At 44.8% G+C, this 27,627-nt stretch overlaps 1 long non-coding RNA gene across 4 annotated transcripts in view; it reads right to left on the bottom strand.

Moving 5' to 3' along the window:
- Positions 1-10,551, bottom strand: part of LOC120406695 — a 71,153-nt gene extending 60,602 nt beyond the window's left edge. For all 4 annotated transcript variants that reach the window (XR_005599488.1, XR_005599486.1, XR_005599487.1 and 1 more), the window contains exons 1-2: positions 10,270-10,551; positions 8,175-8,340 (exon numbers count right to left, since the gene is read on the bottom strand). This is a non-coding gene — a long non-coding RNA (uncharacterized LOC120406695). The remainder of the gene's footprint in view (positions 1-8,174; positions 8,341-10,269) is intronic.
- Positions 10,552-27,627: the final 17,076 nt, after the last annotated feature.

The following is a 27,627-nucleotide window of genomic DNA, read 5'->3' as shown; positions in this document are numbered from 1 at the left end:
GCCAAATTACTGGTCTTTGACAAGAAAAACCCATCATAGACCCATGGGCTGTTGTAGCATGGAAAAAGGAGAGAGAGAAGACAGATCTGGGTTGGGGAGTGTAGCGGGGTGGCTACCCGCTCCTGCCCTTTGGGGCTTTAAAACAGCCCTGGGAAGGGGCTTTTTGGCTGGGCTGATTGGGGAAGTGGCTGCAGCTGGAGGCCACGCCCCACACTGAACAGGGCTTATAAGAAGGCAGGGAAGCCAGGAGCAGTCAGTCTCTCTCTGCTTCCAGAGAGAGATGGGCCTGGCTGCTTAGAGGTTGAAAAGGTACCTATGGTGAAGCAGGGCTGGGGAAGGGCTGAGGAGCTAGGGAAGCTCCAGGCTTTCCTGGGAAAGGGCAAGAGGTACTGGGGGGTTGCAAGGGACAACCCAGGAGTAGGTAAAGCAGCAGGTCCAAACCCCTTTTTGCCTGTGATGAGTGGGCCGATGCTGCAGTCTGCCCCAGGGTGTGGGGCTAGACCATGACTGTCAGTGGCCACTACTGAGGCAAAGTGGGGATAGTAGGATGGGGGCTCCCCTGGGAGGAGGAGACCCAGTTATAGTTAAAGGGGCCGAGAGCAAAACAGGTGGATCACCAGCCTGCACAGGGCACTCCGGACTGGAAGAAGAGCTAATTCCCGGAATAACCAGTAGGAGGCGCCGCAGGGGTGAGTACCGCCCTGTTACAGGGAGAGAATCAGATGTCCGTATACTAATGTGAGAAGTATGGGGAATAAGCAGGAAGAACTCAAAATGCTAGTAAATAAACACAACTATGACATAGTTGGCGTTGCAGAGACCTGGTGGGATAATACACATGACTGGAATATTGGTATAGAAGGGTACAGCTTGCTCAGGGAGGACAGGCAGGGAAAAAAGGGAGGCGCTATTGCCTTATATATTAAAAATGTATACACTTGGACTGAGGTTGAGATGGAAATAGGAGACAGACTTGTTGAAAGTCTCTGGGTAAGGATAAAAGGGTAAAAAACAAGGATGTCATGGTAGGGGTCTACTACAGACCGCCTAAACAGGAAGAAGAGGTGAATCAGGATTTTTTTAAAAAAACTAACAAAATCATCCAAAGCACAGGAGTTGGTGGTGATGGGGAACTTCAACTACTCAGCCATCTGTTGGGAAAATAACATGGCAGGGCACAGATTATCTTGGAATATAGTTGGACACATTTTTTTTTATTTCAGAAGGTGGAGAAATCTACTGGGGAGAGGCTGTTCTAGATTTGATTTTGAAAAATAGGGAGGAACTGGTTGAGAATTTGAAAGTGGAAGGCAGCTTGGGGGAAAGTGATCATGAAATGGTAGAGTTCATGATTCTAAGGAATGGTAGGAGGGAGAACAGCAAAATAAAGACAATGGATTTCAGGAAGACAGACTTTAGCAAACTCAGGGAGTTGGTAGGTAAGATCCCATGGGAAGTAAGTCTAAGTGGAAAAACATTTCAAGACAGTTGGCAATTTTTCAAAGAGACATTATTAAGGGCAAAAGAGCAAACTATCCCACTGCATAGGAAAGACAGGAAGAATGGGAAGAGACCACCTTGGCTTAACCAGGAGAACTCCAATGATCTAAAACTCAAAAAAGAGTCCTACAAAAAGTGGAAACTAGGTTAAATTACCAAGGATGAATATAAACAACTAACACAAGTCTGTAGGGACAAAATTAGAAAGGCCAAGGCATAAAACAAGATCAAACTAGCTAAAGACATAAAGAGTAACAAGAAAACATTCTACAACTACATTAGAAGCAACAGGAAGACCAAGGACAGGGTAGGCCCATTACTCAATGAAGGAGGGGAATAACAAGAGGAAATGGTAGAGGTGCTTGATGACTTCTTTCTTTCGATTTTCACCAAGAAGGTTGGTGGAGATTGGATGTCTAACCTAGTGAATACCAGTGAAAATGAGGTAGGATCAGAAGAGGCTAAAATTGGGAAAGAACAAGTTAAAAATTACTTTGACAAATTAAATGTCTCCAAGTCACCAGGGCCTGATGAAATGTATCCTAGAATACTCAAGGAACTGACTGAGGAGATATCTGACCCATTAGCGATTATCTTTGAAAAGTCATGGAAGACTGGAGAAATTCCAGAACACTGGAAAAGGGAAAATATAGTGCCAATCTATAAAAAGGTTAAATAAGGACAACCTGGGGAATTACAGACCAGTCAGTTTTACTTCTGTACCAGGAAAAATAATGGAGCAAATAATTAAGCAATCAATTTGCAAACATCTAGAAGGTAAGGTGATAAATAACAGTCAGCATGGATTTGTCAAGAACAAATCATGTCAAACCAGCCTGATTGTTTTCTTTGACAGGGTAACAAGCCTTATGGATAGGGGGAAGTGGTAGACGTGGTATATCTTTACTTTAATAAAGCTTTTGATACTGTCTCGCATGGCCTTCTCATAAACAAACTAGGGAAATGCAACCTAGATGGAGCTACTATAAGCTGGGTGCAAAACTGGTTGGAAAACCATTCCCAGGGAGTAGTTGTCAGTCATGCTGGAAGACATAACAAGTGGGGTCCTGCAAGGATCGGTTCTGGGTCCAGTTCTGTTCAATATCTTCATCCATTATTTAGATAATGGCATAGAGAGAACACTTATAAAGTTTGCAGATGATAACAAGCTGGGAGGGGTTCCAAGTGCTTTGGAGGATAGGATTAAAATTCAAAATGATCTGGACAAACTGGAGAAATGGTCTGAAGTAAGTAGGATGAAATTCAATAACGACACATGCAAAGTGTTCCACTTAGGAAGGAACAATCAGTTGCACACATATACAATGGGAAGAGACTGCATAGGAAGGACGACTGCAGAAAGAGATCTGGGGGTCATAGCGGATCACAAGCTAAATATTAGTCAACAGTGTAACACTGTTGCAAAAAAAGCTAACATCATTTTGGGATGTATTAGCAGGAGTGTTGTAAGCAAGACATGAGAAGTACTTCTTCCGCTCTTCTCACACTGATTAGGCCTCAACTGGAGTATTGTGTCCCGTTCTAGGTGCCACATTTCAGGAAGGATGTGGACAAACTGGAAAGAATCCAGAGAAGAGCATCAAAAATGACTAAAGGTCTAGAAAACTTTAATTATGAGGGAAGATTGAAAAAACTGGGTTTGTTTAGTCTGGAAAAGAGAAGACAGAGGGGAGACAACAGTTTTCAAGTATGTAAAAGGTTGTTACAAGGAGGGAGAAAAATTGTTTTTCTTAACCTCTGAGGATAGGACAAGAAGGAATGGTCTTAAATTGCAGCAAGGGAGGTTTAGGTTGGCTAGTAGGAAAAACTTCCTAACTGTCAGGGTGGTTAAGCCCTGGAATAAATTGCCTAGGGATGTTGTGGAATCTCCATCACTGGAGATTTTTAAGAGCAGGTTAGACAAACACCTGTCAGGGATGGTCTAAATAATACTTAGTCCTGCAATGAGTACAGGGGACTGGACTAGATGATCTCGCGAGGTCCCTTCCAGCCCTATGATTCTATCATCTTGGAAAGCTCAAATTCAACAATAGCAAGATTTATTTCTTCCAAAGCTTCAGCCCTGAACTTCCATGACGTAAAGCATTTTCAGAAGGAGAACTGAGCTCAGAGATCACTTATGCACCTAAAGTCACCATCCACTGGAGAAACGAGAAACTTTTCTTTACCACCCCAGCTGAGATGACTTTTCCAATGGACAGTGATGTACTTGAAAGCAACACAGGAACACTGAGAAGGAGTAAGAAGAATGATATCAATGGGACTACTTTGTGAAGTCGAAAAGATGCACATGTCTTTGCAAGATCAAGGCTTTGGCTTGAATCTCCTGAGAAAAGTGGCAATGCTGTAATTGCTTGCAAGGTACATGCAGTATCTTGATTTCAGTATTCGTTGCCTCTTTTTTAACTGCCTTTCTTTCGCCTGCATATTTAAAATACCTATATTTAGCAAAAGGGTAGGTGGAAAGGAGAGAAGCAAAAAACAGGCAAAGACAAAGCAGTAGAAATAACCAAAGAGGACATACAAAGAGCACCTGGTCTTCTAACCGAAAGGTCTTCAGAGTTGTTCAAAACCATCCCAAATGGTGGAGAAAACAGCTCAGGGAAATTGCAGAAATTATCAGAAGCTCAATATTAAAAGGCATTTGTGATTTGTTGTTGCCTAAATACCATTTTTGCAGTGACCTAAGGCCTGATCCAAAGCCCAGTGAATTCAATAGGAGTTTTTCCCATTGATTTCAATGGGCTTTGGATCAGGCTCCTTAATGAGTCAATTTCATTCCTCAAATTCCAAATGGCATTCTCAAAACATCACTTGCAGTCTATTGGGGTAAGTGATATCCCCATTAGTTTCATTGCTCCTAATAAACAACACAGTTGAAAGTTTTTGCTGCTTGCATATTGGAATCTTTCCAATGATTTAATCAGATCTTGAATATTAAAGAGTACATCTCCTTCTGGGCAGACTCCTGTGGTGCCCGGCAGCTCAGCATATGCCTCTCTGATGTGGTTAGCCAGCTTCTGTAACTGTTCTCTTTCACTGCAGCAACAATTGCTGGTTAACCCACAAGATTCCATCTGAGTCCTCTGATTTCCACTGTGCATGATCCATGCTTGTGATTCACTAATTGAACTTCTCCCCATCAGAGGCAGTAATGAATCAATGCCCCCAAACAGAGTTCAGGGATATTGCTAGATGTGTGGAGTGAAATTACATGATAAACTGCAGAGCCATAGAATAAGCTGCATGTCTCCTGCACCTTTAGCCACCAAACCTGCACTCTGCCCATTAATTCAGTTCACCTGGGACTATATCTAATATTCCAAACCTCTGAACAGCGGCAGCTGACATTAAAAAAAAAAAAATAATAGCCAGCTAGAATACACCAGATAAATATTGCATTCTAGCCTCCCAAAATGTGGAATTTCTGCCACAAAAGTCACACCAGCATGTTTCTTTCTGAAAACAAAGTGCCAAGATGTTTTTCTAAACAAGAGGAGTTGTATTCATTTTACAGGTAGAATTGCACTTCACATGATTTCATTGAAATCAGAGCAGAATTCAGCCCTTCAACTACAACAGATTTAAGGAGGGGGGAAAAAAACCTTTAGTGGAAAAAGACAAAAAGCGGGGGGAAGTGGAAGAGGCTGGAGGTCCAGGAGGTGCTAGAGACAGATAAAACAACACAAAGAAAAAACATGTGCTGTGTAATCACAGCTACCCAATCACATGCCATAGGCGTACGTGACACCACTTATTGTGCCCATTAACTCTGTTATCCCCCAACTGAAGTTAGCATGTGCACATGGCCACCTTCTCTTCTGCATTCATGACATGCACTAGCCCAAAACCAACTACATCCACCTCCCCAGAAGTAGCCCGTCACTTTCTGTGACCCCCATTTGTGACCCAAAGTCCATGCGAAAAACAAATTTCAAACAACCAGAAATGAAGGCTCTTGGAGTATGTCTACACAGCAAAAAGCCACAAACCAGCAGCAGCAAGTCTCACCCTGGGTCAACTGACTTGGACTCCTGTGGCTCTCTTGGTGCAGACATTCGGGCTTGGGCCGGAACCCACATTTCAACCCTCTCCCTGCCTTGCCAGGTTTCAGAGCCCTGGCTCCAGCCTGAGCCAGAATGGCTACATAGCTCTTGTAGCCCTGCAGCACAAGCCTGAGTCAGGTGAGAGCTCGGAGAGGTTGGTGCCACAGGGGTTTTTGCTGTGTAGACATATTTCCTAGAAGCCAGAGGCAACCTGTGGCTGCTGATAGTGGGGGGGAGAGGGGGACAGAGTGAGGGCAGCCGGCTTTGGCAGTTTTACTGAGCATGCGCAGTCCATGTGCACATGCTCAGTACAAGCCAAGCAAGAAATCGGGGGATGGGGGGGCACATAACCCCCCCCCCCATGTGTTGCCTCTGCTAGAAGTAGTGGCCACTTCTGAAAATGCGGGTCTTAATCTCTATATACTTGTTCTTTCAGCTTCCCCTCCTCCAACCCCTACAGGCAACTAATAAACTAAAAGGACCTGCAGTAATTCCATGGCACTTCTGCCTCCTGTTCCTCTCACTATCACAAAAGAAGCTGTATTGTAGCCACTCCCCCTAGCTGATTGCTTCCTTAGGCTTGGGTGATGCTATTGTTTGTTTTGATGCAGCATTTATAGTGTGTCATGATTAGGAAAAGGGATGGTCTAGCAGGCCCTGGAGCATAATGCTCTAATTTCTTATTTGTTCAAGCCAACACCCCTCCCGGGTTGCAACAATGGGGCCTTAACACTGTTTTGTATGCCATCTGGCCTCTGGAAGTACTATATGCCTTAGTTTGAATTCAAGCCACCCTTCCCTTCTCTTTGGTATTCTTTGTTCAATGTCACAGCAAGAACAGATTCCTGATTGCCTCGCTACATGTTTATAATTAATCCATCTCAAGAGAATTATAGCCAATATTACCACCAATGCATTTTTTAAGTATTGACTCAACAGTGGTTCCAAAAAATATATATGATTTATTCTCCCCCCGCGCCCCCGGGAGCAGTCATTTGTAAGAAGCAGATTACAGACATTCTGTAGCTGGCAAGAAAAACATATTAGCAATTAATACAGTATTTTGAAAGGAATCTTGACAACTATAGAACTCTCTTGATGGCAGGAATGCAATAATGTTACAGCATTGTGAAATATGCAGCAGTGATCAAGATAATAAACAAGACTAGGGCTAGAAATTTTGATTGCAAACTCTTTGGAGCAGAGACCATTTGTTGTTCTGTGTTTGTACAGCACCTAGCACACTAGGGTCCTAGTTCACTATTAGGGCTCTTGGCACTATGGCAATACAAACGATAATGAATAATAGATGCATGAAGATGTTCGTTATTTTCAGGTGGTTAGAAAGTGGTAAGTAGTTTATGTCAAATTCTGTGAAAAAAAGATTTTTCAGCTTTTTCAAACTCTTTCATGGGAGTTTTAGGGTGGGGGGTCTCAGAGAAACTGTTGGTGCATTGCTCTTGAGTTTTGAACATTTTTCAGGGTTTTCCTTTTTTCAATCAAAACATACCACATGTCTAGGCAGTGCAAATTTTCTGTGGCAAATTCTCCTTTAGAAAAAGGCTATTTTTCATTTTTTTTAAATCCCTAATTCCAAAGGAATAGTTATGACCAGCTGTAGAAATGATAAAGCAAATGGCCGCAGAACGATCTAGTGGATTGTCTGAATCAATAAACTCACGGTAATTCGTAGGGCCCGATCCCTTACCCAATTCAATGGCAGTCGAGCGTTAGGGCTAGACTAGTGCCTCACTTAACCAAGCCAGGTGGTAAAGGGACATGAAGTCCTGCACCCACTGCTTGATCTTCCATCTGGGTCTGGTGTGTCCTTGCTTCTCTAGATACCTTCCCCCGGGAGCAAGTTGGCCTTCGCTCTATCCCTCCGACCCACCTGCCACAGTTGCTAACCAGGTCTGAGGTGAGAGAGTAAGCTACACCCTTCAAAGGCTTCAGGAACTCAACTCATCTCTTGATTGAGGGACACAGTAAGTGAGACATTGCTAAGACAGCAGAGAAACAATTGATAGGGCTAGGGCGTCCTTTCCTAATGCTCTCTCTACCAGTTACTAAGCAGGCTGGAGAGGGTTAAGGGTGGAGTTAGTGGGTGATTTCAGGAGTCAATTTACTTCTGTTTGACCATCTGTAAAACTGGCATTATAGCCCTTACACACCTCACTAGGGGCTGGAAGAGTTAATTAATGAAGGTCTGTAAAGTCCTTCGAGAGCCCAGATGTAAGATATAAACAAATTACACACTATAAGTAAAGCATTATTAATTATTGTTATGATTAGACTATTGCAGCTTTACAGATATTTCAAAAGGTCATGCCTAGGCACCACAAAAATCTGCAGCTGCAAAAAGTCTGCAAATTCTAAGAAATTAGGGTCTCCCCAGGGATTTCCTGTTTTCTACAGCCTCTAAGCTTTCACTTAAGAAAACATTTTCTGGCTGTGAAAATAACTATCGTAGTGTAAATTGCTGACTTTCTGAGTCTGCAGGGAGGCTGAAATAATCACACCAAGAGAAAAGAAAACCTCCCCCCCACCAGAGTGGTCTGCAAGATTTTCAATCTTAATTATGAACATTTAAGGGGCAACACTCTTAACCTTTTCAGTACCAACCACTGCACCAGAACATCCAGCTACTGTGCCGCTTTAGCCTGCTTGGCTGTGAATCCTCGGATAAAGGATGGGCTGTTACAATTCACCCCACACGTCCGGACTACGAAAATAGCATTTGGGTTATGGTGATGAATGAGGAGTTTGCTTCTCTCTTGAAAATTAGAATAAAAGGAAGGATTATCAGGATGCCAGCTTAAAAAAAAAAACCAAACAAACACAAAATGTTACTCTCATCCCTGATCCAAAGCCAATCAAGTTAATTTGAGTCTTTCCATCGACTTTAATGGGCTTTGAGTTGAGCCAACAGTAAAGTTTGCATAAAAGTTTCTCTTAAACTTGTGCAGTAGCTAAGGCAATTCACTTTAATAAGCCAATGAATATTTTTCAGTTATCCTGCTTGTCTCGTATGGTATTACCTAGCATTAAAATATGAATAAAGGCAAATAGAATAGAAAATGAAAAGCATCATCCCTGCTTTAGGAAGCCTACAGATTTGGCGGGAGGAGGTTGGAAATCCCTACAGATTTTGCCAAAGTGCTTTGCAGATGTCTTTTGCCCTTGGTTTAATTAACTGAGCGTATTTCCCAAATCATAACAGCTTGGTTTAGGCCATGTATGATCACTTTGTTCTGCGCAAATATGGCTGTAGCGTACCGACATAAATGAAACGTTTCTTATATAGAGGATTTTATACAATCTATGGAGTAGAAGTTACTGAATCATAGAATCATAGAATCATAGAATCTCAGGGTTGGAAGGGACCTCAGGAAGTCATCTAGTCCAACCGCCTGCTCAAAGCGGGACCAAACCCAACTAAATCATCCCAGCCAGGGCTTTGTCAAGCCTGACCTTAAAAACCTCTAAGGAAGGAGATTCCACCACCTCCCTAGGTAACCCATTCCAGTGCTTCACCACCCTCCTAGTGAAAAAGTTTTTCCTAATGTCCAACCTAAACCTCCCCCTCTGCAACTTGAGACGGTTACTCCTTGTTCTGTCATCTTCTACCACTGAGAACAGTCTAGATCCATCCTCTTTGGAACCCCCCTTTCAGGTAGCTGAAAGCAGCTATCAAATCCCCCTTCATTCTTCTCTTCTGCAGGCTAAACAATCCCAGTTCCCTCAGCCTCTCCTCATAAGTCATGTGCTCCAGCCCCCTAATCATTTGTGTTGCCCTCCGCTGGACTATCTCCAATTTATCCACATCCTTCTTGTAGTGTGGGGCCCAAAACTGGACACAATACTCCAAATGAGGCCTCACCAGTGCTGAGTAGAGGGGAATGATCACATCCCTCGATCTGCTTGAAATGCCCCTACTTATACAACCCAAAATGCCATTAGCCTTCTTGGCAACAAGGGCACACTGTTGAATCATATTCAGCTTTTCGTCCACCGTAACCCCTAGGTCCTTTTCTGCAGAACTGCTGCCCAGCCATTCGGTCCCTAGTCTGTAGCAGTGCATGGGATTCTTCCATCCTAAGTGCAGGACTCTGCACTTGTCCTTGTTGAACCTCATCATATTTCTTTTGGCCCAATCCTCTAATTTGTCTAGGTCCCTCTGTATCCTATCCCTACCCTCCAGCGTATCAACCACTCCTCCCAGTGAAGACTCTACAGTGCAATTAGAACAGTCACAAAATATGTTTATTAACAGCTAAATTCAACTGCTTAGTTGAAACTCCTAACAAGATGAGTTAGTTGCTTCATGGAGCAAGATGGAGGGGGTGGGTATATATAATTTGTTTGATTTTTTTCCAGGAATTTTGTGGTCTTCATTTTATCTACTTGGGGTGGAGATACTGGGGCTGGAAGGGAGGGGAGGACCACATGGGGAGTGTTGCAGAGCATACCTGCCTTGCAGTCACCCTGCAGCAGCAGCTCCTGTCCCGTGGGGCTGGGCTCAGCTATCCTCTCTGGGGATGGAGGGGGAGCCAGGCCAAATGGGAGTGAATGGCGCTGCAATGCTTTGCGGCAGGAAACATGGGAGAGGAGCTGCCACTGTTGGGCGAGTGTGGGGCCAGGTCCCTGCTGGAAGAATATGCAGCTAACACCAAAGAGAGAAGCAGATTCTCCTCTTAGTTACCCTGGTCTACATCAGGAGCAGCACCGCTGACGTCAATGGAGCAAAACAGCTGGTGTCAAACTAGCTTAAGCAAACTGAGAATCAAGCCCTGGGCATCAGGCATAACTGTCGCTCCCCTGGCGTTCCAGTTGGTTTGTGTATCCTACAGGCTCTGTCGGATTTGATTCCGGACTGCATCAAGTCCAAGATTGGCCTCTGCGAGTGGCCTATCCTTGATGCTTCTGAGGGAAGGAAAAACTCCCATCAACAATATATCTAAGCCCTCAACTGTGCGGAGCTGCATGTGATGTCATAGCCCGACCAGTACACATCTCCAAGGCAACCTAGAGGAATGTTCTGGGTACGCAGCAAAGAATCCTGTGGCACCTTATAGACTAACAGACGTTTTGCAGCATGAGCTTTCGTGGGTGAATTCCCACTTCTTTGGATGCAAGTGGTGGAAATTTCCAGGGGCAGGTATATATAAGCAAGCAAGAAACAAGCTAGAGATAACGAGGTTGTAAACAACCATATCTGCTCTAACCCCGCAGACAGAGACCAACACCTAGAAAATCTCCACCAAGCATTCTCAAGACTACAGTACCCACACGAGGAAATAAAGAAACAGATCAACAGAGCCAGACGTGTACCCAGAAGCCTCCTACTGCAAGACAAACCCAAGAAAGAAACCAACAGGACTCCACTGGCCATCACATACAGTCCCCAGCTAAAACCCCTCCAGCGCATCATCAGGGATCTACAACCCATCCTGGACAATGATCCCACACTTTCACAGGCCTTGGGTGGCAGGCCAGTCCTCGCCCACAGACAACCTGCCAACCTGAAGCATATTCTCACCAGCAACTGCACACCGCACCATAGTAACTCTAGCTCAGGAACCAATCCATGCAACAAACCTCGATGCCAACTCTGCCCACATATCTACACCAGCAACACCATCACAGGACCTAACCAGATCAGCCACACCATCACCGGTTCATTCACCTGCACGTCCACCAATGTAATATATGCCATCATATGCCAGCAATGCCCCTCTGCTATGTACATCGGCCAAACTGGACAGTCTCTAAGGAAAAGGATAAATGGACACAAATCAGACATTAGGAATGGCAATATACAAAAACCTGTAGGAGAACACTTCAACCTCCCTGGCCACACAATAGCAGATCTTAAGGTGGCCATCCTGCAGCAAAATCTTTAGGACCAGACTTCAAAGAGAAACTGCTGAGCTCCAGTTCATCTGCAAATTTGACACCATCAGCTCAGGATTAAACAAAGACTGTGAATGGCTTGCCAACTACAGAACCAGTTTCTCCTCCCTTGGTTTTCACACCTCAACTGCTAGAACAGGGCCTCATCCTCCCTGATTGATCTAACCTTGTTATCTCTAGCTTGCTTCTTGCTTGCTTATATATACCTGCCCCTGGAAATTTCCACCTCTTGCATCTGAAGAAGTGGGTATTCACCCACGAAAGCTCATGCTGCAAAAAGTCTGTTAGTCTATAAGGTGCCACAGGATTCTTTGCTGCTTCTACAGAACCAGACTAACACGGCTACCCCTCTGGTTCTGGGTACCTTTCTCTGGGGAAGGCCTGGCCCCGAGCTGGGCACAGGTGTGCCCCTCAAGTTCAGTAAGAGGGCTGGCTCTAGCTCACTGGCTTCTGAAAGGGGCTGAGACTGCCTGGAATGCCTTGTGCAATGGCTGGAGTCCTCCCTCCATCAGTGTCTCCTCTCAAGCCAAGCAAGAGAGAAGGGAAGGAAAATTGGAAGGTTTTCCAGTTTCAGCTGGTGATGACATGCAGAAGAGAACTTCTGAGAGAGACATGCTGTGAGTTGGAGCTGGCTCTCTGCTTGGTTTTGCTATCAGGTTTAAAGAACAGTACAAATATTTGTGTTAGGAGAGGCAGGAGGTGCGGTGCTTCATGACTTTGGCAGGTCAGTAGTAATGAGAATTGCCACCTGAAAGTGCATTCAAAATGTTAACACTTGCATGTAAAAAACCCACCATTTTTCAGTCCTCCAAACAGGTTCAAATCTGAGTTTTGAACAACAGCTGGAGTCAATTGTCATTTGAGCCAAACCAGTTTGCCCCTCCCAAGCACAGACTTGAACCCACCTAGACGTCAGAGCGATGGCCAAGGAGCCATGCTGATATGTCATCAAGGGCACCCCTGCGGTCTCCATTCCTGTGGTGTCGGAGCACCTCTGTCGTTAACATGCTTATTCTCAAAACACCACTGTGAGGAAAGGAAGTGCTATTAGCCCCATGTTGCAGATGGGCAATTGGGGCACAGACTGAACAAGACCCAGATCCTGGAAAGTACTAAGGAGCCTAACTTCTCTTGATTTCAAAGGGAGTCAGGTACCCAAATCTGTTTGAGGATCTGGCCTAAGCGACTTGCCCAAGCTCACACAAGAAGTCTATGGTCAAGCAAGGAATTGTTGACTTCTGAGTCCCAGCCTAGCTCCTCAGCAAACTAGGCCAGTGACCACCCTTCCTCCCCAGGAGCACTGCACACAAAACATGGATCTTTACTGGGCAATAAGGACACATGCAGCGCAACAGTGACCTCTGAGCAATTCACAGTCCCAGTTGCTTGCAATAATTCCTCTCCAAAGTATGAATGCAAAGGACTAGCTCTTATCCCTTACTATGGCCCTGTCATGCTGCTCTGGTGGACCAAGAGGATCATAAAGCTGGATTAACCAGCTAACTAGGAATTCCTTCAGCATAAGGTGAATCCTCACTTAGCGTAACGCCAGTGTCTTGCCCTACCGCCTTGCAGTTCCTAGGGAGAGTGCCGCAGTTCCCAAAGTGGCTGCTTGGGGCCGTAGGAACTATAGCACAACCTAGGATGACTCTTATCTCCCTTAGTTGGGCCAGGAGGGGATATAAAATCGGTCCTAGGTTTGAGGGGCAGTACACATCACAGGGTCCTTCCTTACCCAAGTCTGTCATGCTGTGAAAGACTATATCATACCCTGATTCTGGATCATCTGTGTTTCTACTGTCCCACCTTTTGATTCAGTAACTAGTCAGAGATGGGGCCACAAGGGAATCACTCTAGCATCTGCTCTGACCTCCTGTATAGCAAAAGCCACCCACACTACCCAACACCTGCACACTAAACCCAACAACTGGAATGAGACTAAAATATTACAGCACACTCAAAACTAGATTTATTATGTGCCACCGGCAGAGAATAGAAGGGACCAAGGTGAACCAGCATCTGAGGTCCCTGCAATTGCAAGGAAGTGATTAATAATTATTTCACTGCCTTGGAGTAGTTTCTTAAAACATTGTGATTAAAATATGTACGTCTCATGTTGGCTCAGTGTAATAAAGTCAATGGCAGTTAATACCATCTTGAAAGATTACTGCTAAAAGTTTCTCTCCAGGCATATTTTAAGAGGAGAAAACTTGGTAACAGTTTTGGAATTCTGCTGTAAAATAATCCTTCCTTTTGTATCATGTCTCTTTTCCTTGTATTGATCTTCCAAGCACCAGTTCTATCTAACTCCAAAGAGCCAGGTCACAGCGTGTAAGCCAGCAGCAACCTTAGATTGTGAAAGACATCAGTCTTTGGTCAAAAATATGTTCTTAGAGAAGGCTGGGACAGGATCCCTTCATCACAAGTGTTCCTAGAAGTTACGTAAATCAAAACTCTTCTGCACATCAGTCTATGTCACTACTGGCTTCCCTATGTGAATAGTCTGTTAATTTGTTATCTCCAGTGTACCTTTTAAAAAAAACAGATCTTCTTTTAGCATCCATCTACTTCTCGGTCAGTTATTTCAAAAGAGCCATTTCAAAATGGATGACGCTTTCTTTCAAGGTGTGACGAAGTGGAGATTTTCCCTTGTTATGTTGTATGTGAGTCTTGCTGTTTTGCATGAATGCTGTGCGTGCCTCAGTTTCCCTTTGTATTGCACCAATGTCTAGGTGGTGGGAATAAGCATGTGTGACTTTTGTGGGGGCTGCTCCAACTGCCTGCAGAGATGCTATGGCCGCCTCTTCGCAACCTGAGACCCAGGAGGGGGGTGCAACCAGGTGACTCTTGGCTTGGGAAGCGAGACAAAGGCCGGAGGAGGAGCAATGGACAGGGCAGGAGCCAGGCAGCTGGAAGCGAGTTAGTCTCTGCTGGCTTGGGGCACGAAGGGGGCAGAGCCCTGGCTCTGGGCTCTCTTCCCCGCTCCCCCAAGATGGACTTGGCAGGAAGTCACTGATTTCTGTGCTAACAAGTTCTGTTCTACGTTGTGTTCCTGTCAACAAATAAACCTTCTGTTTTACTGGCTGGTTGAAAGTCACATCTGACTGCGGAGTTGGGGGGCAGGGCCCTCTGGCTTCCCCAGGAGCCCCGCCTGGATGGACTCGCTGCAGGAAGCATACAGTGTGGAAGGGGATGCTGAATGCTCCGAGGTCAGACCCAGGAAGGTCGAAGCTGTGGAAGCTTCTTGCCCTGGAGACAGTCTGCTCAGAGAGAGGAGGCTCCCCCAGAGTCCTGACTGGCTTTGTGGGGAGCAGTTCCAGAGCATCCCCCAGTGACTCCGTGACACAAGCATCCCCCGGTGACTCCGTGCCACATGTCCTTTTTTAATGGGACAATACGGGGGAAGGAGGATCCCTAAGCCCAGTTCGAAATGTAAAGGCGACAACTATTAAAAACAGCAAGCAAGGGGGAAAAGCTGCTCATACAGTTTGTTCTTTTCATACCTAGCTGCCTCTATTCCAGTAAGCAATCATCCAGTGCTAGAGGCTAGCACAGACTGCATGGCTGTCCAAGAAAATAAAAGTATGTGTAAGAAGATGATTCCTAAGCAGCTGTAAGGCAATGCAAGCAACATGGATGAATGGACATGTAGAAATCTTTGCGGAAATGTTTTTTCCTAAATGATTCGCAGGCTAGTTTGATTAATCCCAGCTGCAGGATCTGTCTCGCTTCCCTCCCTGCCTGCAGGTTTTTTTTTAATAGTTTCTTTTCCTCATCTATTCAGTTGGAAAGGATAGCAATCCATTGTACAAGCTGCACTTCAGCAAGAACAAAGGTGCTTTAGAAGATGATTTTCATACGTCTGGGATAGTTCATCCTTCCCTGTTTTGCATGTTTGTTTGCAGTTGTTGGAAGCAACAGATAGCAGAGGGCTGCATTTGTGTCTTATTGTTAATCTTATTTCCATGGATCATAAAGGAAGGCAGCTGATCTAGTTCTGCTTACTGATGTACAAGCATTTTAAAGCATTTTGCATAAGAACCTCGACATTCTCACCTTGAATTGTGCTTTTTGTCAGATCTCACAAGCCAAATAAGGTGAGTCTTAGTCTCGGGGTATACCTAGAATACTACAGAAAGTCATGCTGCAGCCAGAGGAAGTGGCAGTCTCTCTCTCTCTCTCAGCGTCAGGCTGTGTCTGTACTATGGAGATTATACTGGTGTAGCTATGTCAGCATAGTTATACCATCATTACCCCATAGTATAGATACAGCCTTCACTGATACAAGTTTTTGTCATCGGTATTGGGAACATTACCTACTTGAACAAAGCTAGCTACATTCAATGGAGTTTCAGAGTAGCAGCCGCGTTAGTCTGTATCCGCAAAAAGAACAGGAGTACTTGTGGCACCTTAAAGACTAACAAATTTATTGTAGCATGAGCTTTCGTGAGCTACAGCTCACTTCTTCGGATGCATCACGAAAGCTCATGCTACAATAAATTTGTTATTCAATGGAGTGTTCTTCCATCAACAGAGCTGTGTCTACACAGGGGTTAGGGCAGCATAGTCAGGGGTATTTCCCCCCCCCCCCACTCACACACACACACACTCGCTAGACCGACCTAGCCCCATTAACCAGATTTAAGTGTAGCGCAAGCTCAGTGCTGAACAAGTGCTCCAGCATGACGGGAGGGGAACTGTGCTGCAAGGGGGTAAAACCAAGGCCCTTTCCACTTACATTTGTTAAGGAGCACGTCGCAACTTTTGCAGGAGCGGGGATGCTAGGCCTTGTTTTCTGGCCAAATTCCAGCTGGAATAGTTGCACTGTGATTACCTCAAATTCCCCCTCCACTTTCAATTGGAGACGGCATTCCTCTTCATTGCCTAAACGCATGCTGTTAAGACAGCTACCGCATTTCACCCATAGGGTCACTGCAACTGAGTTCTGGATGAACAGGTTCTGTTTTCTATTTTCCACTGACTGGAGTTGTTCCTGATTTGCACTGGTGTAAAGAGAAGAGAACCAGGCTCATGGTTTTAAAAGCACTTTGGACCCCTTCAGAACAAAAAGGTGCTGGAACAAACATGAGACTGATTAGAAACCCTAGTCACACAAATATAACAAGTTTCCAATTAAGTGGCTATTTTAGTATGTTTTTGCCCACCTAGATATATGACATATAATTAGGAAAGCGATCAACTGAATTGCAGGTACAGAGGCATCAACTTGTTATTTATATGCACTGCATGACATTTAGATGGGAAACAGTAACTACCTGCGTCACCTGAAGCCTCTTTCAGCTACAGCCTAGCAGGAGAGGAAAATTCTCCCCCTGAAAACAATGTGCAAGAACCCACATTACCCATTACCACGGTGTGCAGCATCGTTTCCTCCCCACGCCTGGATCCTCTGCTCCTGGGGAAGCAGCACTTATTATTTGCAGTCATTGGATTTAACAGTGAGTGGACAATTGTATGTTTCCCTTCCCCCCATTCTATAGGTATTTTTTCCTTGGGTTGATTCCTGTTATTTGCTTGTCATAACTCCCACTGAAAGGGCCCATAGCTACCCCTAAGCCACAAAAAGCTCCCCCTCCCCAGAAGAGAGGGACAGATGGTTTTAATTTCATAATAAAAAAAAACATTGTCCTGAGGTGAGCATGTATAAAGTACGAGCATCTGGAGCACAGAGCAGCAAGAATGGCCTACAATTTCCTATGATCTTTCTCTGGTCAAGTCCCAAAAGAAAAATCCTTTTAATCTTGAGATTCTGATTGTAACAAGAGACCGAGCACTGGTTTATAACCCCTGATCAAAGAGTGTGCAGCCCTCATCTGCAGAGCTCCTTACAGAAGCAGAAATCCTATTGACTTCTATTGGAGTTATACCTGTGCACATAGTAAGGCCCCAGGTTGCGATTCTCAAAGCTGATGAAATTTACCCAGTCAGCTCCCATTCTGTTCACTGGACTATTTCCTCTAGTCACCTTTGAGCCAAATCATTGATCCCCATCCTCCTTTGACAGGGGAAAGGACTGAAAACCTGGCCAATTCCAAACCCCAGGGGAACTGAGGCACAAAATGAGGAATGTTTCTTTTGTTGCCTTGTTCTCCTGATCCAGGCCCTGCAGAAGACCCTCTGGGGCTATGTGAGGAATTGGGATCTGCAGCTGGGAAGGGTGTTGTGTATTTGGTTGTCATGGTTTTTGTTCCTATGGCAACTGAGTTAGATTATTAGGGGATAGCCCAGCCGGTTTCGGCCAGTTGGGTGAGCTCTGTGTCTGTAAATAAAATGGTAGTTTTGTTAGGTGTCTGCTGTCTGGCCTCAAGTGATTTCTTCCTAAACCAGCTGCCCCCAAGGATATAACAAGTGGTGACGAGGATGGGATTCCGGTGCTGCTCCAGTAACAGAAGGAAGTAGAAGTCAAGGTAAAGAAAAAACAAAAAAACAAAAAAGCTGCTTGTTTGCACTGACTGTGAAAGTGAAACTAAAAATCATGGCTACTCTGACCAGGCCACTGGAACCTTTTGATGAGAATATAGAGCAGTGGCATGTGTATACTGAGCGTTTTCAGCTTTTTGTTATTGCAAATGACATTACAGAAGCGAAGAAGGTGCCAATATTCTTAAGTGTTGTAGGGGCTAAAACCTACTCCCTGCTACGCAGCTTACTACACCCTGTTAAGCCAGCGACTAAATCTTACAGTGACATTGTGGAAATCCTGGGGTCCCATTTTCCCCCAAAACCACTGGTAATTGCTGAAAGATATAGGTTCCACAAAAGAGACCAAAAGGAAGATGAAACAGTTGTACAATTTGTAGCAATTTTAAAAAAGCTAGCAGAACACTGTGAATTTAAGGAGATGTTAAATGATGCCTTGTGTGACAGGTAAGTGTGTGGCCTCTACAGTGAAGCTATACGGAAGCGCCTACTGACAGAGGCTCAGCTTACATTACAGAAGGCTGTTGATATTGCTGTATCCATGGAACTGGCTACAAGGGAGGCGCAATACATCGGTGCATTCCCTAGGGTGCAAAAAAGTGTCACAAGAACTGACCCACAAAACTATGCAGAGTCAAGAATGTTACCGCTGTGGTAAGCCGGGTCACCAGGCATCAGAATGCTGGTGTAAGGCCCTGGTGTGGCGACACTGTGGCAAAAAGGGACACATTGAGTGTGCCTGTAAACAAAAGAAAAAGAGGCCTGTGGTCTGGCCGACAAAAAGAGGAACCCTGTATACCCTAGAGCAGACCCAGGATGATCAAAGTGACACCTCATCGCAAGAAGAAGTGCCACTGCATGTTTTGTCTTTGGCAATGGGCTCACATGAATACTGGGTAACCCCGCTGTTGGATGGCAAACCTATACGCATGGAAGTGGACACCGGTGCAGCCGTCTCTCTGGTCTCCGAGACTGTGTATAAAGAAAAGCTACAGCGTCTTCCACTTAAGGCAACAAAAATTGTTCTGAAGATGTATACGGGAGAAGCTGTGCCCATGTTGGGCACTATTGATGTTAAGGTGGAGCTCAATGGACAGGCGGCTAAATTGCCACTGTTTGTGGTGAGAGGTAACTACCCAGCCTTAATGGGTAGGGCTTGGCTTGGGAAGATTCAACTGAACTGGGCAGAAGTGCACTGGATGACTAAAGAAGAAACCAGTCTAACCCCTATACTAAGGAAACATGCTGCTGTTTTTGGAGATGATTTGGGAATTATGAAGGGAATCACTGTGACATTGAACATTAAACCTGACAGTCCACCAAAATATCTGAAAGCCCGAACTGTGCCATATGCCATCAGGCCGAAAGTCAAAGCGGACCTGGAGCGCCTGGTCACCAATGGAGTCCTAATACCAGTTACTCATAGCTCATGGGCCACTCCTATCGTTCCAATAGTGAAGAAAGATGGCTCTCTCCAGATTTGCGGTGATTTTAAAGTCACTGTCAACCCAGTGTTGTGTGCAGAGCAATACCCGCTTCCCCGCATCGATGACCTCTTAGCAGGCCTGGCTGGGGGACAAAATTTCAGTAAGATTGATCTGAGTCAAGCATATTTACAGATGCACGTCAATGAAAAGTCCCAAGAGCTGTTGACTATTGTGACTCATAAGGGGCTTTATCGATACTGTCGCCTACCCTTCGGAATCACATCGGCTCCCGCCCTGTTCCAGAGGGCTATGGACCAGATCTTGTGTGGCTGTCAGGAGTTCAGTGCTATCTGGATGATATCCTGGTCACTGGAAGAAATGAAGAGGATCACTTAAAGAATTTAGAGGCTAACCTACAAAGACTGGAAGAGTATGGCCTACGAGTTCGCAAAGACAAGTGTGAATTCTTCAAGCCCTCTGTTGAATATTTGGGACACATCATTGATTCTGCAGGTCTTCATAAGGCCCCTGCAAAAGTTAAAGCTATTGTGGAGGCTCCCCCACCTCGAAATGTAAGCCAGCTGCACTCATTTCTAGGACTACTGAACTATTATGGGAAGTTCATCTCACAGTTAGCCACACTGCTAAAACCACTTCATGAGCTCCTTGGGCAGAATAAGGCCTGGAAGTGGACTGAAGCCTGTGATGTTGCATTTAACAAAGCTAAGGATGCATTGCTAAATTCTGAAGTTCTAACGCACTTTGATCCATCCTTACCCCTGCAATTGGCCTGCGATGCCTCCCCTTATGGAGTTTGGGTCAACCTGAAACTATTGGTGCATTTGACACAAAGTCACAATCATTTTGGCCAGAAAAAAAGGCCAAGACTTAGGGTCCCTCACAAGTGGCTGGAGGAAGAGGGAATACTGCCTCTTATAATCTTTAGCCTCATGGAGAGCTCACCTGGGATGTAAAAGACACAGATTCAATTCCCCCTCTGCCTGGCAGGGAAAAGGGATTTGAAATTGGGTCTCCTACCTCCCAGCAGCATGCCCTAACCACCAGCCTATTGGCTATCCTTAACTGATGCTTGCTCTCTCGCTGTCCCCCGTTGAAGCTGCTTGAATAGTCAGTGAGCCAGAGTGAGCAAATGGGAGACTAACGCTGCAGCCTGGTAGTTAGGTCATTCACGCGAGAGCAGGGAAAGCCAAGTTGAAATCTGTTCTCCACACCAGGCAGAGAAGAGAACAGAAGCCAGGACTTCCGCAGCCCAGCTGAATGCCCTAATTTCTGGGCCCCAGGCTGAGGTTCCTCCGGCAGTCTAGCCCTTCACTTTTATTTTAAAACTGCCCAGAAGCAAAGTGATTCTTTCGACCAAAACAAGTTGTGTTAACTTTTTCAATTCACTGACTTCTTTGGAATTTCCCTCTGTGGTTGAACCGAGCCCCAAATACTTTTTGTTTTTCAGAACTGCCAGCAAATCAACCAAATGAGCTCTTGGCCCAGCTGTAGGAATGACCCAGTGAAAACACGCAAGGTTCCTCTTGCAGAAACTCTGCCCCATACAGATTTCCCCCATGTAGGGGATTAATCTTACCATCCATTAGTTTAGGATCAGGCCCATGCTCACCAGCCAGGTTCAAGGGGTAGACATTTATTGCACTGTCACTTTAATCTCCCTCCAGGTAGCCAGTAGCTGCCGTTAGGCTGAGAGAGGTTCTTATACATTGAGGAGTGTTCAGAATAAAGCTTTGTTCTGATGCTCTCTAGCTACAAAGGGATGGGGTGACTGCAGCTTTAATTTAAGGCACAAGGAGTGGAAGTGTCAAACTCTAGGCATCTGAAGAACATGTGGTGTGAGCAGATCATGTTACCTGCTAAATCTTAGCGATTGAGACAGGCAATAGCACCAGATTTCAGTTCCAACCAGGGCCATATGTTTGAACAGAAAGCCTAGTTTCATCTTCTACTATTCCAGTTACCTTTGTTGTCCAGCAAAACATGTCCCTGAGAAACCTGTGAGTTTCAGAGAGCTCTCACGTAACACATTCCTCACTAGTATCAGGCTGTGTTTTGTTCTTCAGGTTCGCGTTCTGTTCAGCATTTCAGAAAAGCACAACAGCTATCCTATGTCAGAGCGGGGGGTGGCACAATGCATGTATGATGTTAGTGTGGGACAGTGGCACTGAGCCACCTCTGAGGACACAACATGCCAGGCTACTGCTAGGTTCACTTGTTACAAGGCATCCCTGCAGTATTTTCAGTAAGCCTCTTCAAAACACCCCTTTTTCCCCTGGGGAAAATTATCCCTCCTCCATTCCTGCAGCCCTTACACATCCAAAGCTAGCCCCAACCAGCCTGTTGAGGTTCTGCCTGGGATTCTGGAAGATGCCTATGGAAGTTGAGTGCCCAACTTCCTTGGAGTTCCAATGAGTTGGGTGCCTAACTCCCTAAGACACCTTTGAAAATCCCACCTCCTACCTCTTTCCTTTGCTAAACTCTCACCTCAAAAAAAAGATTCTAGCCAAGATTTTCAAAGATAGACCTTCCTCCACCAATGAGGCCAGCTTTGATTCCCTTTTGTTCCCTTCTTCCACTCATATCTCCACCATCTTCCACACTCACCCTCCGTATGTAACCCACGAGGCTGACCTCTACAAGTCCCGCTTGTCTACAAGTCCTACAACTCTACAAGTTGTTTAGCTGGCACAGAAGCTCCATCTCATAGGTCTTTCAGCTGATTTCTCTAGGGCACAATTTATGTTCCATTCCCTCTGCATTTGCCCTGATCTTTTCCTAGCCCTTGGGCTTAGAGACCACCCACTAGTGTCTTTTAAACTAATAAAGCATATGATGAGAGGCAGTGTACCAGTCTGGCAGGCAGGAGTTAGTCTAGGACTCTGCTTCTGACCTTCTGTGTGACCTTTGTCTGTCTTGTCTATTGTGATTGGAAACTCTGAAGGGCAAAGATGGTCTCCTACTTTGTGCTTGTACAATACCTGCCAATGAAGTCCCAGTCTCAGCTGAGGTTTCTGGGTACGCCTGTAACAGCCTGCTTGGGAATTATTTCTATCTAGTGAAGCATGGGGTGTATGAACCTCACACTGGCGAGGGTTAAGGGAAGCCAGTGAGCACAGTCAGTGTCCCCGATGGCACCTGGAGGCTTAATTAAGGAAGTTTCATCTGGGTTTCATCCTTAATTAGATGAGACGAGAGGGAGGCTGATGTAATGGGAGGAGCCGAGGGAGGGAGTTGGTGCCCTGGGATTGGCCTTGACTAGAGAAGGTAATTCCTGAAGCACCGAGAAGATAGACTGCAGGGCAGGAGTCTGAGGAGCACTGGGCCTCCAAGGAGAAAGCCCTGGGAAGCAGCCCACTGTATTAGAGCAGGAAAGAATACTGCAGAGCATGGGATGGTGGCAGAGTTTTCTAAGGCCTGGGACAGGAAGGGTGGAAGAGTGTGTCCCCCTTTGCATTAAGTTTGGACTTTGGATAACTCAGAAGGGGTAGAACAGAATGTGACCAGGCCAGTGGTCCAAGTCATAAGACAAAGTGGAGCACTAGCAGGCCTGAATGGTGTTTGGTGGGGCAGTGGAGAAGGCCCTGCAAAAACATTTACCTTAACAAAGAGAAGGTTAAGAGGTGACTTGATGAGTCTAAATATCTATATGTGGAACAAATATTTAGTAATGAGCTCTTCAGTCTAGCAGACAAAGGTCTAACATGATCCAGTGGCTGGACACTGAAGCTGGACAAATTCAGAGTGGAAAACAAGGTGCAACTTATTAAACAGGAAGAGTAATTAGGGCAATTTTTAAATCCAGATTGGATGTTCTTCCAAAAGAATTATTTTGGAGAAGTTCTCTGGCCTGTGTAATACAGGAGGTCAGACGAGATCAGGGGTAGGCAACCTATGGCACACGTGCCGAAGGCAGCACGCAAGCTGATTTTCAGTGGCACTCACACTGCCCGGGTCCTGGCCACCGGGGGGCTCTGCATTTTAATTTAATTTTAAATGAAGCATCTTAAACATTTTAAAAACCTTATTTACTTTACTTTACATACAACAATAGTTTAGTTATATATTATAGACAGAGACCTTCTAAAAATGTTAAAATGTGTGACTGGCATGTGGAACCTTAAATTAGAGTGAATAAATGAAGATTTGGCACAGCACTTCTGAAAGGCTGCCAACCCCTGGACTAGAAGATCAAAACAATGGTACCTTCTGTCCTTGGAGTATATTGATGGTGTGCCCGGCCACAAGGGGTGCTTTAGCTAGTGAGCGGCTTTCCTAGAATTTAATCATCAAAGCAATCACTGTTTAAATGAGAGAGAGACAAGCATAAGAGAAAGACCTGCAGGAAAACTAAGTCACATGCTTGGTTTGTATCTTGCCCTTCTGGAGAAGGTTCCAGTACTTTCCACAGGAGACAGTTATGAAATAAAAAAATAGAGAGATGCTTTTCATTCATTTTCACTTGGTAAAACACAATTCTATCTACTGCGCACTGAATATTCTCTACCTTTCACCGAGTCATTCTACAAGTGGAAATGAGCCAGCATGTCAGTCAGCTATTTTTTTTTCCTTATCAGGTCAGTTTCTAAATATTCCAAAGTGTACCCATTTATTTCCAATGGAAAAAAAATCCTCCCAAACCTATATCCTAAGGGGAAAATGCCAAAACACAGGTTGAGAACCCTATAGAGGTGGAGAGGGAAAGAGTAGAGAAGAGAGGATCTGAAATCACTCTCACACATACTGCACACTTCCATTATTCAAAAAGGCTTGATCTAGTTCATTTCAAGTTGTCAAGGGGCCAGTATTAGGATTAATAATACTGAGAAACCCCAACCAAGATCAGGGCCTGATTGTGTGCTAGGCGCTGTACGTACAGACATGCTCCCTGCCCCAATGAGCTTACAATCTAAATAGACAAGACAACAGGTAGGAGAAAGGAAGAATTATCCCTGTTGTACAGATGGAGAACTGAGGCACAGAGAGACTACACCCCTCGAAATCAATAGAAAGGGTCCCATTGACTTCACTGGGCTTGGTATCAGGCCTAATGTCAGAAAGGTTCTTCTGTATAGGCCATCTGCTAATGGGTCAGATCGAGCAAGGGACAAACCACCTGCTGAAGTTTGCTGAACACTTTCAGCGCCCATTGAAGTCAATAGTCCTGATTCCCACTCCTGAGTAGTCATTTAGGGCCTGATCCAGAGCCCACTGAAGTCAAGGGGAGCCTTTCCACTGGGCTTTGGTATCAGGCCCACACACCATTCTCAATTTGGGGGCATCTTCCACCTACTTTCCAGTGGGGTAAGAGACTGCACCAGGGCAAGGCCGTGGCGAATCAGACCCCAAGGTAGGAACTGAGAGCACGGCCAGAGTCACTTATCCCTTTGATAGATTAGGCCCTATGACAGAGTCCAGCCGAGCCTTTCATAGCTGAAAGCCCTCTCAGCAAGAGGTGGCTTTAATATTTACATAGAAAAGCCAGAGAGGAGATTTATGACACAATAAAATCCCAATTTCATAGTACATTTCATTAGTAATAATAATTAATCAATCACTTTGCTTAATATTTCATATTACAAGTCCTCCAGCCACGACTCCCCAACATCCCCTACTCCAAGGCAGGCATAAGTCAGTCCTGATACTCTCATTTTACTTGCTTGCACTCCACTATGTTTCTTCCCGATTAAATTAAGAATAATTAAAAGTTTGTCATAGCAAGAGTGGATAAAATGCACTTCAAAGTCAATCCAGAGCTCATACCAGCTCAATAAAAGCCTTTCGTTCAGGCTATTTTTCAAATTCGTTCAACCAATTTTCCTAAGATATATTGGATATATTCCTAGGATTTCTGGGTTTTAAAAATCTTATTAGGGCTCTTTGGGGTTTGTTATCCTAAAGGAGGATGTTTTTGCTTTGGGTCAATGATATTCTATATTGGTTATGCATAGTTATCTATGGAACAGTTTTGCTTTTGCTGCACTGCACCTTTAAGACTCTGCTGGAGAATGTGCTGTTATGTGAAGCTGAATGACACAGCTTGGTATAGAGGAGACATCAGGCTCTCTCTCTCATGCACATACTTTACTTTTGTTCTTTCTTGCTCGGTTTTATTTTCTGACACTGAACTAAAAGTCGATCAGGTTGGAAGTACACAGTTGCTCTTTGCAGATGGATAAACACAGCAATGCTCACTCTAACTTTTTCAGCAAGTATTTGGGGAGGGTTGAGGTGATTGCTGGTGATGGTTATGCAGGAAACTTGAGTGGGGAAGGGATTTTGATTTGTAATGTGTTTGCTGCTTGGTGGTTGTGTGCATAGGGGAGAGGGTTGGGTGTACAAACGCTATGCCATTTTGTTTTGGTTTAGCGATTGTAGGCCTGTCTTGTTAATTGAGGGTAAAAGCATTTAGGGCCTGGGATCAGAGTTGTTCTGGCTGTTAGGAGCCAAGTGAAGAATGGTGGGATTTTCAAAGATGCCTAAGGGAGTAAGGTCCAGACATTTAACAAGACTTGTGCTCCTAAACCCCTTAGGTGTTTTGAAAACACAAGGTATGGGCTTGATGCAGGAATCACTGGGTAGAATTCTCTGGCCTGCCTTATGCCAGAGGTCAGACAAGATCATTATAATTGTCCCTTCCAGAGCTACAATCAAGGAAAAGTTCCTCTTAAATCCCTACAGTTATATCAATCCAGCCTCTCATTTAAAAAAACAAAAAAGATCTTTCTCAAATACAGATCTTTCTTTATCTCTCTAATTGGACAGAGCAAACAGTTTGCTTCCCGTTTAGGGGACTCTTATCCCATGCCCCTGAGGCTAGATATACTACATAAATGCTTCATCAAGATGGTTTGACTATATGCCATACATAAGTTGCCTTGAGCACTATAGGGTATCGTAAACGCTCAATGTCTGTTTTGAATCAGCATATGACAAGTTCCAATTTAATAGAAAATATATCTTGCTTTAAAGATGACATAATTCCCCATTATACAGAGAACAGGCAGCAAAATAAATCAATAAATAAGTTAGGATAAGAAAAAAAATCTTCTGAATGGCATAAAACTGCAATAACTGCTACGGTAACTGTTTTAAAGATCTATACAGCCTCAAAAGTTAGATGGATTGCAGACCGCTTTCCTTGATTTATTGAAAATGTTTAAGAGGTTGCAAAAATGCATATTTACGGAGCTGGCAAGCTTAAATTCAGCATGCACAAGATTTAAGAAACCAGGCCATACTACATATGCCCGGTTAGTTATATTGCTACCCCTTGTAGTCCAAGATCGTAGAATATTAGGGTTGGAAGAGACCTCAGGAGGTCATCTAGTCCAATCTCCTGCTCAAAGTAGGACCAAACCCAACTAAATCATCCCAGCCAGGGCTTTGTCAAGCCTGACCTTAAAAACCTCTAAGGAAGGAGATTCCACCACCTCCCTAGATAACCCATTTCAGTGCTTCACCACCCTCCTAGTGAAATAGTGTTTCCTAATATCCAACCTAGACCTCCCCCACTGCAACTTGAGACCACTGCTCCTTGTTTTGTCATCTGTCACCACTGACAACAGCCTAGCTCCGTCCTCTTTGGAATCCCCTTTCAGGTAGTTGAAGGCTGCTATCCTCCCACACACAATCTTCTCTTCTGCAGACTAAATAAGCCCGGTTCCCTCAGCCTCTCCTCATAAATGATGTGCCCCAGACCCTAATCATTTTTGGTGCCCTCCGCTGGACTTTCTCCAATTTGTCTGCATTCCTTCTGTAGTGGGGGGACCAAAACTGGATGCAATACTCCAGATGTGGCCTCAGCAGTGCTGAATAGAGGGGAATAATCACTTCCCTCGATCTGCTGGCAATGCTCCTACTAATACAGCCCAACATGCTGTTGGCCTTCTTGGCAACAAGGGCACACTGCTGGCTCATATTCAGCTTCTTGTCCACAGTAATCCCCAGGTCCTTTTCTGCAGACTTGCTGCTTAGTCAGTCGGCCCCCAGCCTGTAGCAGTGCATGGCATTCTTCCTTCCTAAGTGCAGGACTCCACACTTGTCCTTGTTGAAACTCATCAGATTTCTTTTGGCCCAATCCTCCAATTTGTCTAGGTCACTCTGCACCCTATTCCTACCCTCCAGCATATCTACCTCTCCCCCCAGCTTAGTGTCATCCGCGAACTTGCTGAGGGTGCAATTAATCCCATCATCCAGATCATTGATAAAGATGTTGAACAAAACCAGCCCCAGAGCACTCCTGAGTGATGTAGTTATAC

This window comes from Mauremys reevesii, linkage group 5, assembly GCF_016161935.1.
Source record: "Mauremys reevesii isolate NIE-2019 linkage group 5, ASM1616193v1, whole genome shotgun sequence".
NCBI lineage: Eukaryota > Metazoa > Chordata > Testudines > Geoemydidae > Mauremys > Mauremys reevesii.
Note: the sequence above shows the minus strand (reverse complement) of the source record. Positions and strands in the feature narration are given on the sequence as shown.